Source organism: Neomonachus schauinslandi, chromosome X (genome assembly GCF_002201575.2).
Source record: "Neomonachus schauinslandi chromosome X, ASM220157v2, whole genome shotgun sequence".
NCBI classification, from domain to species: Eukaryota; Metazoa; Chordata; class Mammalia; order Carnivora; family Phocidae; genus Neomonachus; species Neomonachus schauinslandi.
In genome coordinates this window covers 38,234,839-38,250,125 of record NC_058419.1, presented here as the reverse complement: position 1 = coordinate 38,250,125, position 15,287 = coordinate 38,234,839, and the positions used below count along the sequence as shown (strand labels likewise).

The 15,287-nt window shown below is 38.4% G+C and overlaps 1 non-coding gene across 1 annotated transcript; it reads right to left on the bottom strand.

Moving 5' to 3' along the window:
• Window positions 1–11,432: 11,432 nt before the first annotated feature.
• On the bottom strand, window positions 11,433–11,595 carry LOC123323537. The gene has a single exon (XR_006539470.1). It is a non-coding gene; the product is annotated as a small nucleolar RNA SNORA1 (small nucleolar RNA).
• Window positions 11,596–15,287: the final 3,692 nt, after the last annotated feature.

The window sequence follows — 15,287 nt, the reverse complement described above, 5'->3', positions numbered from 1 at the left end:
CCCAGATTGAGCCTGTTATAAGCAGAAGCCAGCCTCATTCAAAAGGGTACATTACTAATGCTGGTTGCCAGGGGCTAGGGGGAGGCAGGAAAAGGGCAGTTGCTATTTAATGAGTGTATAGTTGCAGTTTTGCAAGATGAAAAAGTTCTGGAGATCCATTGCATACCAAGTGAATATACTTAAACACTATTAAACCGTACAGTTAAAAAGAGTTAAGACAGTAAATTTTGTCATGGGTTCTTTTACCACAGTTAAAAATAAAAATAATTAATTAAAAAATATATAGGCTTAGGGCACCTGGGTGGCTCAGTCAGTTGAGCATTCGACTCTTGATTTCAGCTCAAGTCATGATCTCAGGGTCCTAGGATTAAGCTCCACATGGGGCTCTGCGCTCAGCAGGGAGTCTGCTTAAGATCTCTCTCTCCCTCTCTCTCTGCCCCTCCCTCGACTCACGAGAGTGCACTATTTCTCTCTCTCTCAAATAAATACGTCTTTTAAAAAAATGCATAGGCTAATGTGATTAAATAGGAGCCCCAAAGTCTCAGGCACCAAAAGCCTCTTCCTAATTGCCTACTTTCTTATCTAACAACCCACCTACCCTCCGATTAGAGCTCCTTTTTCATATAAAAACATTTTCTAGATGAGGTCACCATGTAAAGTGCATACAGAATTGTGGAGGAGGGACGGCCAGATAACTATTAACATGAATTAGCTTACTAAAGATATATAGGTGAGAAATTAGGACATACCATTAGATAATATTTGTGGGCAAGGAGGAATCTAGAAAAGTGGGAAACATGAGATAACCTAAGAGTACAGACACAGGAAGAGTGAGTGAGGCCGTAGTCCCTGAGATAGGAGGCAAGGTCATCAGTGTGAATGCTCAAAGAGCATAGGAGCACACTCACCATGCAATTTACCTACTGTACAATCTAGGTAGATAGATAGATAGTCCTGTATCAGGACTAAGAACGTGAATGCCGACTATATCAAGGACCAGGGCAAAGGTCATGGACTGGAAAATGGAAGCCAAGTCTAGATGTTCCAGAAATCTAGATACATGAATGGGTAGTATCTGGTGAAGATCCCAGCAGTAGATGGTTCTGACAAAGTTGGAAGTCTAAAACCAGGTCAAGATACCAAAGGTCTGCAGAGCCAGAGAGTGGCGAAAATGAGATACTCAGAGAAGAGGGCAGGTTTAGGAAAGTATAACATTAGAATAGAGAGCAGTCCAGAACCTCACTGGCCAGAATGGACTTGGAACTCAGGCAAAGGTATGATATGAGGAATAGAAACCAGTTTAGAAGTTTGGGTGTCAAATATGAGAACATAGGCAAGAAGTCCTGGCAACAGATAAAAGGGATGCATGAGGGCTTGATGCTGATCCACTTTGTCTGAGATTAGGAACTTAATATCATTCCTGTTAAGGCAAGAACCAATGCTGGAAAACTTTATCAAGGCCCTATAGATGAGAGTTGTTGTTTGGGTTTCCCTGGATGAGATATTGATGTACAGACAAAACAAAGCATAGCTTTTGGCAGGAAGTTTCTGGAACTTTGGTGCAGAAAGATCTTAGAAAGGAAGGTGATTCTAAAAGCATAAGCTTTTAATTATTTACTTCCACTGATTCTTAGACCAAGATGCTGTTCACTTGGTGCTCTCAGTAAACATGTACCCCTCCTTTTTTTTGCTGTCCTTCCCCCATTTATTCAGCATTTCCCACCAGTGCCTGGATATTCCAAGACAAGAGTCCATATGCAGTCCTATGTTTGTCTTGGGCATTCCATGAGAAATGTTTTTATAATTGCATTAATAACCTGATAATCGTTGCATATACCTTTTCTACTCAGTGTAGAGTGCTGTCAAGAATGTGCAAGAGAGGGGCACCTGGGTGTCACAGTTGTTTAAGCATCTGACTCTTGGTTTCAGCTCAGGTCATGATCTCAGGGTCTTGAGATCCAGCCACATGTTGGGCTCCACGCTGCTCCTCCTGCTCGTGCTGTCTCTCTCTCTAATAAATAAATTTTTTTTTAAAAAATGCGTGAGTGCTTTAACAACAATTACTACTTCCTAGTAGTGTGTATTTAAATTTTATATTGAGCTTTAAAGATAGTAGGAGGCAATGAGATGACCTGCCTGCCTAGGTCATTTAGATCCCAACTGCAGACACAGCTTCATCCCAGTCTCAGGGATCAATGATGTTGGCCAAAGAGATTTAAGGAGCCCTAGGCCTGTAGCTCTGGTGTCTCAGCAGTAAGCCAACTGTGGTGTTAGTCTGTATTGGCTCCCCTTCTGTGATATGGGGGCTGGACAAGGTGTAGGACCAACTGGGTTACTTTGGTGGAACCAAAACACAGCACAATTTCTCTCCAGCTATAGGATGGTTTGAAAAGCCTGAGAGCACAGCCAGGCTTTCCAGGTGTCCTGGAGGGTGCCATGAACCAAAGGCAGGGCAGTATGTATAGCTACAGAAGCAACATTCCAGTAAGTTCAAGAGTTGGGAATCAGACTAAAGGCCAAACAAAACAAAATAAATGCAAACAAACAATGACAACAAACTAAGAAGGAAAAGATAGTCGAGTCAGTGGAATCAAACATGAAGAAAAATCTTAGAGACAAAAGGAGTGCAGAGGCCTCCCACTTTTTTAGACCCAATCACAGCACAGGCTTAAGTGGGTTGGTATATAAGGTTTAAGTAACGTGGCTCGAGCAGAAGGAAGAGTCTGATCATTAGACTCTCACCTTGTTTCTCTTAACTTGGTCTTGATCTTGTTCCCTTATTTCTACATACCTCATTTAGTCATCTCAGAATCCTAACGCCTCTAGACCTGTGGCCCTGTCATCTCTGTCTCTGTGTCATCTCTGGTTGGACTTCAGTCACCTCTGTTTCCTGATACTCATACTCATCCTGCTGTTTTGGTTATAGCCAAATGCTTCTATCAGTGAGCTCTTCCATCCTACCTGGGCACACACCTATAGTCCCTCCTAGTGAGATTCCTCTGATGCCAGTAACCTGTTTACCTAGGGCCTGCTGTTAGACTTGGCCAATAGGCTTTTACACTGGTCCAGATGTCCTCTTGTTGCACAATAAATGCTTATTGAATTTAACTTCCTGGAAACTTCCCAGATTACCTGCCATGCTCCCATGGGTCTGGCCCTCCCTGGTGAGGTTCTGAGGTTGCCACGTGTTTGGTTTTGACAAAGATGGTCTTGCTTTTGAGCTTGTGGTCTGGTAAAAAATATCAGACATAGGACTATCCCCTTTTTCCAGTTAAATAAATTGTATCATTATGTTACAGCAAAAATTGTATACACATAAGCAATGAAATCTAATACAAGGTAGAAATTGTTATCAGTGCAAGTTATACAACATGTCTTCTCAAAATTAGGGCCTCGGAGATTTGTTCACTGTATCCAGTGTTTTTGCAGATACCATTTGGCAACCCTATCTAGCTTATTCTTCCTCCTACCACAACTTACAGTGTGAGATAATGTAGAGGAGAAATATTACTCAGCTTGTACTTAGAAAATATGTTTAATGTTAGGAACACCATCAACATCAACAAAGACGTATCAAGTACCTGCTTTAATGATTCAAGCACACCTTTAAAGTAACTGCAGTGATTGCTGATATCTCTACTTTCTAAAGGGAGGAAAAAAGACTATCTGTAGCTTCATTAGATGGCTTTCTTTAGAGATATAGATAGATGATGATAGATAAATAGATGATAGATAGATGATAGATAGATAGATAGATAGATAGATAGATAGATAGATAGATAGATAGATATCAAAATAAGCACAGACTGGGACACCTGGCTTAGTTGGTGGAGCACGCAACTCTTGATCTCAAGGTTGTGAGTTCAAGTTTCACGATGAGTGTGGAGCCTACTTAAAAATAAAATCTTTCAAAAAAAAAAATAAGCACAGACATGGTTACCAAAAGAAAATAGGAGACTTCTGCTTCTTGGAAGATAGAATAGATGTACTTTTCCCAATTTCTCCTGCTAAACACAACTAAACTCCCTGGATCTTATGTATAAATCAAACATCAGAAGACTCTGTAAGGTCCAGAGAAGAAACAGGCCAGATGGGGACCTCAGTCCCCAAGGGATGATGCAGTGGTGATTTTCCTCGATATTCCTTTTGCCTCATACATTCTAGCCTTGGGCTGAAGAAGTCGGCAACCTAGAAACACCAACTGAAACAGAAAAAAAAATGTCCAAGCAGTGAAGTCTGCTCTCTTTAGCCAAAGGACCAGGAAAGGGGCAGTCCAGAAGGACAGAAAACTTGTAGACAATACCACTCTATTCCAGCCAAACACCACAGAAAAAACTGTGACCCTCATCCCCAGTCATTCCAGCAAAGGTTGATGAGTAGATGTAGACTTAACCTCCTCAGCAGGTTGTAATGAGGTACCTCAACGTCCCAGCCTAGGTGGTGTCAAAGAAGGCCAAGTAGGAAGCCCAGACTTGCATCATAGCTGGCCAGTAATGGTCCCTCCTCCAATCCCCATTGTATCAGTGGAAACTATTGTGGGAGCCAGAACTTCCACCTTTATGTGGCAGTGAAAATGAGCTCCCCCCTGAAGTGTCAACAGAAGCCAAATGGAGAAACTGGACTTCTTCCACCTGAAGGTAATGAGGGCGCTCTACCCCTTGCTCCTCTAGATGGATGTCAGAGAAAACCAGCAAGAACAGAAGGTCTAAAGAAGGTGTAGGGGCACCTGGCTGGCTCAGTTAGTGGAGCGTATGGCTCTTAATCTCAGGGTCATGAGTTCAAGTCCCAGGTCGAGTACAGAGATCACTTAAAATCTTAAAAAGTAAGAATGGCTAATGAATGTTCTCTAAATAGAAAGGTAATGATAAAAGAAGGAATTTTAGAATATCAGAAAGGAAGAACACAGTAAGACAAATAATATGGGTAAATAAAATAGGCTTTATTTTTCCTCTTGAATTTTCTGAGTTATACTTAATAGTTAAAACAAATTATTACATTGTCTGATGTAATTCTAAATGTATATAGAGGAAGTCTGTAAGACAATTATACTATGAATGGGGGAAGATAAAGAAACATAAAAGGAAGTAAAGTTTCTATACTACACTCAGACTGGTAAAATAACAACCCTAGTAGACCGTGATAAGTTATGTATATGTAATGTAAGACCTAGACCAACTGCCAAAATGTATATACAAACATATACAGCACAAAAGACTACAGATAATCAAAATGGAATTCTGATAAATGTTCAAGTAACCTACAAGAAGACAGGAAAAGAAAATAGAAAGATGAAAAAGAAAACAAACAAAACAAGCAAAATAAAATGGCATACTTAAGCCTTACTGTATCAATAATTAAATGTAAAGTGTCTGAATACACCAATTAAGGCATAGATAGGCAGAGTGGATGTAAAATATGACAATATGCTATCTAAAGAAACTTACCTCAAATATTATGATATGGGCAGGTTGAAAGTAAAAGTATGGAAAAAATTATACTATGCAAACATCATTCAACAGAAAGTAAGGATTATTACAGTAATATCAGAATAAGTAGACTTTATTTTTTAAGATTTTACTTTTTTAAGATTTTACTCATTTATTTGAGATGGAGAGAGAGAGAGCATGAACGGGGTGGGGGAAGGGGGCAGGAAGAGAGGGAGCAGCAGGTTCTCTACTGAGCAGGGACCCTGATGCGGGACGCAATCCTAGGACCTCTGGATCATGACCTGAGCCAAAGGCAGATGCTCAACCAACTGAGTCACTCAGGCGCCCCCTAATATTTTATTTTTATGTAATCTCTACACCCAATGTTGGGCCTAATTTACAATCCAGAGATCAAGAGTCACATGCTCTACTGACTGAGCCAGCCAGGCACCCCAGATAAAGCAGACTTCAGAGCAAAGAAAATGATCAGAGACAGAGAGGAATATTATATAATGCTAATAGGGTCAACCACCAAGAAGAATAACAATCTTAAATGTGCACACGCTAAAGATAGTTCCAAACTATGTGAAGCAAACGCTGAAAGAACTTAAAGGAGAAATAAACAAAGACACAATTATAGTTGGAGACTTCGACACCTCTACCTCAACATTTAATAGAACTACTAGACAAAAAATCAGCAAGCAAATAGAAGATTTCAACACCATGATCCATCAGGACCTAGTTGACATTTATAGAACATTCCATACAAGAACAGCAGAATACACATTCTTTTCAAGCACCCAAAGAACACATAACAAGATATACAAGATAGAGTATATCTTGAGCCATAAAACAAACATCAACAAATCTAAAAATACAGCATGTGAAATATAGTCAATAATACTGTAATAATTTTGTATGGCAACAGATGGTAACTACACTTGTGGTGAGCATTTTGTAATATATAGAATTGTCAAATCACTATGTTGTAACCTGAAACTAATATATTGTTTTATGTCAACTATAATTTAATTTTAAAAAATTGGAATCATATAGAAAGTGTTCTCTAATCACAGTGAAACAAAATAGAAATCAAAATAGGAAAATTTTCAAACACTTGGAAACAAAATACACCTCTAAACAATCTATTAGTCAAAAAGGAAGTCTCAAAGGAAATTTTAAAATACATAAAACTGATTAAAAATGAAAATACAACATATCAAAATCTGTAGAACATAGGCTAAGCAGTCCTGAGACAGTTATTTATAGCACTAAATGCTTACCTTTGAAAAGAGGCAGTCTCAAACCAAGAATATGAGCTCCCACTTTAAGAATCTAGAAAAATAAAAGCAAAATAAGCACTAAGCAATCAGAAAGAAGAAAATAATAAAGTTAAGAGCGAAAAACAGTGAGATTAAAAACAGAAAAACAAATGAGAAAAATCAATAAAACAAAGACCTGGTTCTCTGAAAAGATCAATAAAACTGACAAAATTCTAGGAAGACTGACAAAGCAAAAAGAGAGAATACAAAAATTACCAGTATCAGGCATGAAACAGGATATTACCACAGACTTTGCAGACATCAAGGGATAATAAGGGAGTACTACAAAAAATTCTACACACATAAATTTGGCAACTTAGATGAAATGAGCAATCCTTCAAAAAACAATATATTCATACATATTAGAAATGAAGAAATAGGGGCATCTGGGTGGCTCAGTCAGTTAAGCATCCAACTCTTGGTTTCAGCTCAGGTCATGATCTCAGGGTCATGAGATCAAGCCCCATGTCGGGCTCTGTGCTCATTGAGGAGTCTGCTTGGGATTCTTTACTCCTCCCTCTCCCTCCCCCTCTGACCCTCCCCCTACTCACACTCTCTCTCTCTAAAATAAATAAATAAATAAATAAAATCTTTAAAAAAAAGAAATGAAGAAATACAATTGCTAATATATGTAGATGGCATGACTGTCTATGTAGAAAATCCCAAAGAATCTACAAAATCTCCTAAAAGTAATAAATGAGTTCAGCAAGGTCACAGCATACAAGTTGAAGATCCAAAACTCAATTGTATTCGACATCCTAGCAATGAACACATGGACACCAAAATTAAAAATACAATACCATTTATAATTGCTCACGAAGAAAAGAAAACTTAAGTGTGACTCTAATAAAATATGTACAGGACATACATATATGCTAAAAATTACACAATGCTGATAAAAGAAAAATTTTTAAAAGATTTATTTATTTGAGAGAGAGTGTGAGTGGGGGGAGGGGCAGAGGGAGAGGAAGAGAATCCTCAAGCAGACTCCCTTCTGAGCACGGAGACCAATGCAGGGCTCAGTCCCAGGACCCTGACATCATGACCTGAACCAAAATCAAGAGTCAGCTGCTCAACTGACTGAGCCACCCAGGCGCCCCCAAAAAATTTTTTTAAAAATTTAAATAAATGGAAAGACATACTGTATTCCTAGACTGGAAGACTCAAAACTGTAAAGATACCAATTCTCCCCAAATTGATATACAGGTTTAATGAAATGCTTATCAAAATCCCAGGAAGAGCGGTTTTTAGATACAGATAAGATTAATCTAAAAATTAATCTAAAATTTATATGAAAAGGCAAAGGAACTAGAATAGGTATAACAATTTTGAAAGCCAAGAATAAAATGGGAGGAATCGGTTTATTAAAATTTCAAGACTTACTGTATTAGTTTCCTATTGCTGCTGGAACAAATTACCATACTTTAGTGGTTTTAAACAACACAAATTTATTATTATTATTTTAGATGATTTTGTTTTTAAGTAATTTCTACACCCAACATGGGGCTCAAACTCACAACCCTGAGATCAAGAGGAGTCAGATGCTTCACCAACTGAGCCAGCGAGGCAACCCACAAATTTATTATTTTATAGTTCTCAAGGTCAGAAGTCATAAATCAATCTCACGGGGCTAAAGTCAATGTGTCAGAAGAGCTATGTTCCTTTAGGGGGCTCTAGGAAAGAATCCATTGCCTTGCCTTTTCCCGCTTCTATAGGCCACTTACATTCATTGGCTTGTGGCTTCTTCCTCCCAATGACATTTATTCTCATCTCTGCCTCCATCATCCAATCTCCTCACTCTGACTGTGACTCTCCTGCCTCCTTTGTAATTATATTGAGTCCACCTGGATAATCTACCCATCTCAAGTTCTTTAATTTAGTCACATCTGCAAAGTCCTTTTACCATGCAAGATAACATGGTACAGGTTAGGATGTGGACATCTGTGAGGGGCCATTATTCAGCCTACCAGATGACAGTAATAAAGACTGTATGGTATTTGCGGAAGGATAGGCACATAAATCATTGGAACAGAACAGAGGAACCAAAAATATGCCCAAATGATTTTCAACAAAAGTGCAAAAGCAATTCAATGGAGGAAAGATGGCCTTCTCAATAAATGGTGCTGGAGCAACAGAACATCCAAAAAAAAAAAAAAAAGAACTTCAACCTAAATCTCACACCTTATACAAAAGTTAACTCAAAAATATCATAGACTTAAATTTAAAGTGTAAGCATAGAAAAAAAAAAAACAGGAAAAAAAATCTTTGTGATCTAGGGCTAAGCAAAGAGTTCTTAGATTTGACAACAAAAGCATGATCCATGGAGAGAAAAAATGTTAGGTTGGGCCTCATCAAAACAAAACATTTGCTCTGCAAAAGGCCCTGTGAAGAGGATGAAAAACCAGTTACAGAGTAGGAGAAAGTATCCACAAACCACGTATCTGACAAGGCCCTAGTATCTCGGATATACAAATAACTCTCAAAACTCAACTGTATGAAGGCAATCCAAATCAAAATGGGCAAAAGTCATGAACAGGGCGCCTGGGTGGCTCAGTTGGTTAAGCGACTGCCTTCGGCTCAGGTCATGATCCTGGAGTCCCGGGATCGAGTCCCGCATCGGGCTCCCTGCTCGGCAGGGAGTCTGCTTCTCCCTCTGACCCTCCCCCCTCTCTCTCATTCTCTCTCTCTCAAATAAATAAATAAAATCTTTAAAAAAAAAAAAAAAAGTCATGAACAGACGTGTCACCAAAGAGGTTATACAGATGATAAATTGCACATGAAAAGATGTTTAACATCTGGGTGCCTGGGTGGCTCAGATGGTTAAGCGTCTGCCTTCGGCTCAGGTCATGATCCCACGGTCCTGGGATCGAGCCCCGCATCTGGCTCCTTGCTCGGCGGGGAGTCTGCTTCTCCCTCTGCCTGCCGCTCCCCTCCTGCTTGTTCTCCCTCTCTCTCTTTCTTTCTCTTACAAATAAATAAATAAAATCTCTAAAAAAAAAAAATGAAAAAAGAAAAGATGTTTAACATCATTAGCCATTAAAGAAATGCAAATAAAAATCAAAATAAGATACCACTACGCACCTATCAGAACAGTTAAAATTAAAAAAAAATAATGGCAGCATCAAATGCTGGTAAGGAAGTAGAAAAACTGGATCACTCACACATTGTTGGTGAGAACATCAAATGGTAAAACCACTCTGGAAAAGTTTGGCAGTTTCTTATAAAACTATGTAACTACCACATGACCCAGTGATTGCACTGCTAGGCATTTATTCCAGATAAACAAAGACTTACATTCACACAAAAATGTGTAGATGAATGCTTATGGCAGCCTTACTTATAATAAATAAGTCAGAAGGGGAAACAATGAAGATGCCCTTCTGTAGGGGAATTGTTAAACAATTTGTGGGACATGCCTATCATGGGACACTACTTTGGAATAACAGGGAACAAACTATAAACATCTACAAAAACTCAGACAAATCTGTAGAGAATTATGCTGAATGACAGAAGCTAATCCCAAAGGTTACATACTGTATGATTTAATTTATATATCATTCTTGAAATGATAAAAATTGTAGAAATGCATGGGGCGCCTGAGTGTCTCAGTTGGTTGTGTCCGACTCTTGATTTTGGCTCAGGTCATGATCTCAGGGTCATGAGATGGAGCCCTGTGTTGCGCTCTGTGCTGCGTCCGGCTCCGCGCTGAGCATGGTGACTGCTTAAGATTCCCTCTCTCGCTCTCCCTCTGCTCCTCCCCCGACCTCTGAAAAAAAAAGTAGAAATGGAGAACAGTTTAGTAGTTGCCAGAGGTTAAGGAGTGGGTTAGAGACAGGAAGAAAGCGAGTATAGCAATAAAATGGCAACATGAGGGTAATGGAAATGTATCAATGTTGATATCCTTGTTGTGATAGTGTGCTATAGTTTTGCAAGATGTTACCATGGGGGGAAATTGGGTAAAGGGTGCAAGAGATCTTTCTGTATTATTTCTTAGAATAGCATATAAGTTTAAAATTCTCTCAACATTAAAAGTTTTATTTAAAACAATAAATGAAAGTAAGAGATTCGAACCCAAGGGTAAAATAGGAATCTGAGTCTGTACTGATATACACAAACAAATCTAAAAAATAAAATAGTACTCAAAGACTTAAAATGAAAAGTAATCTCTTTCCCTTCCTCATCCTCCAGTCACCATTCTCAGGGACAACCTCCTCTCAATATGTTTAACTGGGATCTTCTAATAGTTACCTACACATTTCTATATGTAATCTGTAAGCTTATACTGCTATTTCTTTTCTTTTAATGTCAATAAATTTTTATTTAAGGAATTTCACATGTGATTCCTTCCACTGCCTATCACCATAGGGCCTCTAAAGTCAGAATCATAATTTTCAAAATAGCCCTTTTAAAAAGAACTTTTGTTCAATCCACAGTTGTCACTGTCAATCAGTCCAAAGTTCTTTAGGATGGGCTTCTTTGATCTCCCCTTGAATATGGACATACTTCAAAAATTCCCCACCTGTAATCTCTGGGATCCTATTTCTTTACTTTAGGGCCCTAGAAGTCAAACTGTGGGAAGGACATTGATTGCTATTTTGGCAAATGATCTAAAATTATTATTCCTCAATTGTTTCTAATATTTAAACGTCTTGTCACTTCCACTCTACTCCAGGAGCCTAGCAGAAAATGTTCCAGGTCTCATTGTCACCATTGCAATAAACTTGCTGTGAGGGAAGCATAACCTGTGTCTCAATGCTAATTTTTATCCATTTTTTGCATTATCTGTTGTTTCCTATTTTGATACATGAGCATATCTCCCACCCACCCAACTCATTTTTATTAAATCAGTGATCAGTATTAATATTTTGATGATGATGTAAATATCTTTCATTGTCGAAGAAATAGTTTCTATGATTATGTTTCCCTTCTTGACCCTTTTGTTCTTCCAAGAGTTCCTAGAGTTTTTCTGCTTTTCATTTCCTTAGGTTCTCTATACCTACCAAAATGCTTCATCAGATCAGTCCCATGTCTGCCAAAATTTTTTTCTGATCCCTTATGTGTATCAGATAATATAACAATTCCATTTCTCTTGTTGCAAACTTCCTTCTTGGAGCTGCCTCTCTCCTCATTTGCCTGCTCTAAACTGAACTGATTGATCCCTAGGCCTGCTGACAGGTGGCATTTCATGACTTTCCTTCGCTCCCTTACAGTGTTGGCTCCATTGTTTACTGGACCCACTGTCTTCTTGTTTTACTACCTCATTTTGCTGGAAAAAATTCTCTGGTAGCCTCAGATCAGAGGGTGAATAGTTTTGAGTCCTTTCATGTCCTTACATTACTGAAAGAGACTGGAGTCTAACCTCCCTGGGTGTAGAATTATAGGATGAAAATCATTTTCTCTCAGAGATTTGAAGGGATTGCTGCATTGTCTCCAGCCTTCAAGTATCGAGGTCATAAAGTTCAAGGTTGCCCTGTTTCCTGTTCTTTGTATGAAAAAATGTGTAATAGATACAGAGGCATAAATTGTAGCAATTTTAATGCACAAAGGAATAAATACGAATAAGTTTGTGCAAATAAATATGAAGACAGATGAATGGTCTCTTTTACAGAAAAAAAACTTATCGGAATAAACCTAAGAGTAAATAGTGAAATAAACCAAAACCTACTAAATCACTTAAATCACAACTAAAAGGCTCCCCACCAAATGTACCACAGCCCCCAAATATTTTAGGTGTGGATTTAACCATAACTGTTTAAGATGGAAACGTTGCAAAACTCATCTTATGAACCTATTATAGTCTTGATACCCAAACCAAGAAAGAACACTACAAGAAAAATTATAGACCAAACACCCAAATATAAATGTCAAAATCCAAAACAGAATTTTGGCAAGTCTATTTCAGCAGAGTTAGTAACAGAAACTCATGAGCAAGTAGGGTTCATTCCAGGAATGTAAGGATGTTTTAACACTAAAAAAAAAATCTAGCAGCTTAATTACCACATTAACAGATAAAGAAGGAATACATAATCATTTCACTACATACAGAAAAAAATATTTAATAAAATTCAATGCCTATTTAAAAAAAAACAAAACCTTTTTTGGCAAACTAGGAATAGAAATGAACCTTTATTTAACATGATACAGGATATAAATTCAATACCTAAAGAAAATATTATACTTAATGGTGAAACTTCAGGGGTCTTCTCATTAAAATAAAAAACAAGGGGAACCTGGCTGGCTCCATTGGTAGGGCATGCGACTCTTGATCTTGGGGTTGGAAGTTCGAACCCCACGTTGGGTGTAGAGATTATTTAAAAACAAAATCTTGGGGCACCTGCGTGGCTCAGTGTCTGACTCTTGATTTCGGCCCAGGTCCTGATCTCAGGGTGGTGAGATCCAGCCCAGCATAGGGCTCTGCACTTGGCATGGAGCCTGCTTGAGATTCTCTCCCTCTCCCTCTCTCTCCCTCTGCCCCTCCCCCCTCACACACTCGCTCGCTCTCTCAAATAAATTAGTCTTTTTAAAAAATCTTAAAAAAAACAACAAGGCAAGTATACCCACTAGGATTGCTCCTATTCCACATGGTGTTGGAAGTTAAGGTGACTACAATTAAGACAAGTAGGGGCACTTGGTTGGCTCAGTCAGTGGAACATGTGACTCTTGATCTTGGGGTTGTAAAAATTTCAGCCCCACCTTAGGTGTAGAGATTACTTAAAAATAAAATCTTTGAAAAAGGACAAGCAAAGAGGTAAAATACATGAATTAGAAGGGTTGATACCCTGTTATTAGGAGATAATACAATTAGCCACATAGACAATCTAAGACACCTACAGACAAACAAAAGAGAGCTTGACAAATGCCAGATGTAAGCTCAACATACCAAAATTAGAAATGAAACAGCAATGAATTAGAAATTATAGAAAGAAAAAATATGTAGGATCTTTATGGAGAAAATGACAAAACATGAGTAAAGTAAATAAAGGAAGACTTAAATAAATGGGGGAATATACTGTGTTTGTGGAAGAAAAGGCTTAATATTATAAAGATGTCAATTTCCCCCAAAATGAGTCAATAAATTCAGTGCAGTTATAATACTAATTCCAATGTGGGATGATAAAAGAGTCTGAAATAATCTTAACTTGTACAATACACACAACAATTTTTCTTTTATTTTTATTTTCATTCCAGTATATATTTAATTTAATTCGTGTTACATTAGTTTCAGGTGTACAATATACTGATTCCACAATTCTATACATGACTCAGTGCTCATCATGATAAGTGTACTCTTAACCCCCTTCACCTATTTCACCCATCCCCCCCACCTCCTCTCTGGCAACCATTAGGTTATAAAACAAACTTTAGATGGATTAAAGACCTATGTATGAAAACCAAAACTTTGGGGGACCTGGGTGGCTCAGTCGGTTAAGCGTTTGCCTTTGGCTCAGGTCATGATCCTAGTGTCCTGGGATAGAGCCCCGCATCAATGTCAGGCTCCTTGCTCAGCGGAGAGTCTGCTTCTTCCCCCCTTACCCCTTCTCCACTCTCCTTCTGCCCATCCTCCCCGCTACTTGTGCTCTCTCTGTCAAGCTCTCTCTCTCAAATAAATAAAATCTTTTAAAAAAAAACAAAACTTTGAAACTTTTAAAGATTTTATTTATTTATTTGACAGAGAGAGACACAGCGAGAGAGGGAACACAAGCAGGGGGAGCGGGAGAGGGAGAAGCAGGCTTCCCGCTGAGCAGGGAGCCCGATGCAGGACTCGATCCCAGGACCCCGGGATCATGACCTGAGCCGAAGGCAGATGCTTAACGACTGAGCCACCCAGGCGCCCCAAAACTTTGAAACTTTTAGTAAACTCTAAAGGAAGATACCTTTATGATCTCAAGGTAAAGAAGGATTTCTTAAACCAAACACAAAAAGCCCAAACCAAAAAGAAATTTTTGATACATTTTAATTAATTATATTTTAAAATTTATAAAACAAAATACATCAGAATACAGACAGACAATTCACAGACCGACAGACAATTCACTGCACGGCAACGCATATAACTAAGAAAGGATTAGTTTCCGGAATGTATAGTAAGTATAAAAGAAATAAGTAAATAAGTAAAAAAGAAAACCCCAAGTGGGGGTGGAGGGAAGACACATAAAGAGGTGATTCACAGAACTGGAAAACCTAAATAGACAATAAGCACGAGAAAAGATGCTCATCTGTATTAGTCACCATGAAATGAAAATTAAAGCAACAAGATACCATTTCACACAGATCAGATTGGCTAAAAGATTTTAAAACCCACAGTACCAAGTGTTAGGGGCAATATGGGGAAATGGAACTTCGTATTCTGCTGACGGCCGTGAAAATTGGCAAAACTACTTTGAAGCATAAGTTAGTGATATCTAGTAAAGCTGAAGATGTATATCAATGAAGAGCTTGCAATTCTACTTCCTCCTCTCTCATACTGTGTGGGAGAGATGGTCTAAAACTGATATGTCAAGAAAATGGGTCCGATATAAGTATATTCTCTATCCCGGGG